This window comes from Crocuta crocuta, unplaced genomic scaffold, assembly GCF_008692635.1.
Source record: "Crocuta crocuta isolate KB4526 unplaced genomic scaffold, BGI_CrCroc_1.0 scaffold352, whole genome shotgun sequence".
Taxonomy (NCBI): Eukaryota; Metazoa; Chordata; class Mammalia; order Carnivora; family Hyaenidae; genus Crocuta; species Crocuta crocuta.
Window position 1 is genome coordinate 3,580,250 of NW_027532169.1, and position 3,030 is coordinate 3,583,279.

Below are 3,030 nucleotides of genomic sequence, written 5' to 3' on the forward strand. Positions count from 1 at the left end.
GATTTGACCAGTAAAGATATAAAAAGCCGCTTTTGAATTTACCACTGATTACTTACCCAGGGGGTGAAAAGAAGGGGGTTCTCACAAACCGGCAGATGAAATAGTTTTTGTGTTTCAGACACCAGTGAAGGTTTGTCTTGCGGAGCTGGTAGTTAACTGTACTGTTAAAGGTCCAGGTTCTTGGGGAAACTGGGTGGCTCAATTGGTTAAGCGTCTGACCTTGGCTCAGGTCGTGATCTCACGGTTCATGGGTTCGAGCCCCGTGTGGGTCTCTGTGCTGACAGCTCAGAGCCTGGAGCCTGTTTGATTCTGTATCTCCCTCTTTCTGACCCTCCCCTGCTCACGTGCTCTCTCTCTCTCCTAAAAATAAATTAAAAAAAAAAAAAACATTACAAAAATGTTATAAAGGTCCAGCTTCTAGAATCAAACGCTCTGTGGCTTTAGTAACATAACCTCTCTGGTTTTCGGTCCCATTTATAAAGCGGGAGTAACATTCATTTTAGGATTGTCCTGAGAGTTACCATCATGTAAGGCCACGGATGCCTTAAGTGTGTGTGAGCAGCACACTGTTGATCCCAACACACGCTGACCATTATTAGCAAAGTATCCACAGGGATTTATTCCCATGTTTAAGCCACCTTAATGATTCCCGAAACAAGGCAGGGAACAAATATTCACCTCCTGTGTGAAGTTTCCACCAGGACTTGAAAATCATGTCCCAACATTTATCTAATTTGGGAAGGCACAAATAACAGCAACACGAAACCCAGACTAATGACTTTAACTCATCCAAGATCCGCTTTCAAAACTTTTTCAAACAAGATTGGAATTGGGGCGCCTGGGTGGTTCAGTCAGTTGAGCATCTGACTCTTGGTTTCGGCTCAGGTCATGATCTTAGGGGTTCACGAGTTCGAGGTCCACATCCGGCTCTGGGCTGACATGCGGAGCCTGCTTGTGTTTCTCTCTCCCTCTCCCTCCCCCATTCGCTCACACTCTCGCTCTCTCAAAACAAACTAAAAAAAAAAAAAAAAAGATTGGGTTAAGTAGGGAAAAAAAGAAAAGATGTGGAGGGAGAGGGTTGGAAGGAGAAAAGATAGACGGGTCGACAGACATTACCCACCGTCCTGGGTGGAAGTGAAGTCTTCACAGATCTGCTCAATACCCAGGGCAGACATAAAGTGGGAGGAACGGATCATTCCATTCTTAGCGTGTTCCCTTGCCACCAGACCTCACACCACCATAACTGGTGCTAGACCCAGCTATTTAGGGTCCAAACAGACCTAGGTCTAAACAGATGACCTCGAACATGTCTTTTTTTTTTAATTTTTAAAAAATTTTTAATGTTTTATTTATTTCTAGGAGAGAGAGAGAGAGACAGCGCAAGCAGGGGAGGGTCAGAGAGAGAGGGAGTCACAGACTCTGAAACAGGCTCCAGGCTCTGAGCTGGCAGTCAGCACAGAGCCCGACACGGGGCTCGAACCCACGAACCGCGAGATCGTGACCTAAGCGAAAGTCGGACGCTTAACCGACTAAGCCACCCAGGCGCCCCGACCTAGAACATTTCTTTAAGCATGGTATTGCCCAGGACCGTCACATCACCTTTGAGAGATGTCAGAGCAGAAGGGGCTGGGCCAAGAATCAGGGTTGCCGCGTTGGGAGTCTAGGTTGTGTCCCACCACCTGGCTGACATCCAGAAAGACAAACAGGCGAGGGCAGGGTCACCGCAGACTGTGATCGAAACAAACCCGGAGGGAAAAAGAAACCATCCGCGTAGCTTTTCTTGGGGCAGGTGTCAAGGAGGGCAATACTTCTTCCTCATTTCCAGAGCCACCGAGGCTGCTCTGCACGATTCCACAACACGTTCAGAGGCGGAAGCCATATCCCAAAGCGCAAAGGACGTTAACAGCAAGGCACCGTCTCACGCTGAAATCGGCTGCTGCAGGTCTGAGCATCTTAGCTACCCGATCCCAAAGACTCTTCTGATACAGACACACACACACGGCTTTCGATAGAAGTTTCCTTTTATTTTTGAAATTGAAACAGCAGAATCAAGTGGGCTGTAGCTGAAACAACCTTCACGGGAAAGGCTGACGTGCCTGTCCGGCAAAAGAACAAATTCGCAAAGTCTGAGCCAGCCGCCCCACCTCCCCGGACAAAGCAAAGTACAGATTAAAGGGTGGGAGAAAGGGTACAATCAAAATACCGTGGCGATGGCTGGCAGACTTCCAGCCAAGTACAATTTTTGAAGCGGCCGCGAATTACAGAACAGGATAGCGCAGTCACGTGCGGGAGCCCCCTCCGGCCGCCACCAGGATCCGCATTCCGAAAACACGTTTTCCACTCTCCTGAGTGGGAGAGGTCTCAGCACTGGAGCCTCACTCGCTGTGCGTTGGGGAAGGAGGGCTCCTTTGATTTATTCTGGTTTCCCGGACCGGGAGGGAGATGCTGGACGAAGGGGAGAATCCAAGTGGCGGTAGAGGATGTTTATTCTTTATGCTAACTCATCATCTGCTGAAAATTCATTTTGAACACCTTTACATTGCAGTGGGTTACATAAAATTTACACGGACGTGTTACAAGTGGCCTCCCAACCCCCACAGGGAAAGGGGGAGTCAAGACTTAAGCACCCCAACACAGTCTTTAATCTTGGTGACGGGGGGACGGAAGTCACCTGGCCAGGAGGGTATCAGGGGGAACACAGGTAGCACTGGCTGGCGGGCACAGGGGGTGGGGGGTGGGACAGGCCAGGGGGGCAGACTGTGACCGCTATCCCAGTTAGGATAGCACATGATCTTAAAAAAGTGGAGAAACTCGCCGAAGAGTGAAACTTATTTATGGGGGAAGGAAAAAAAAAAAAAGCCTGGGGAATTAAAAACAATCCAGTGGTCACTGGAAAATGTCTCCCTCTTTTTTTTTGTTTTTGTTTTTTTACTATTTTCTTTTTTTTGGTTTTTTAAATTTTTTGGAAAGTATTTTTAAGGTAATATTTTTTTTCCTTTGGAAAAAGAAATCTTTTTCCCCCCCAAACCC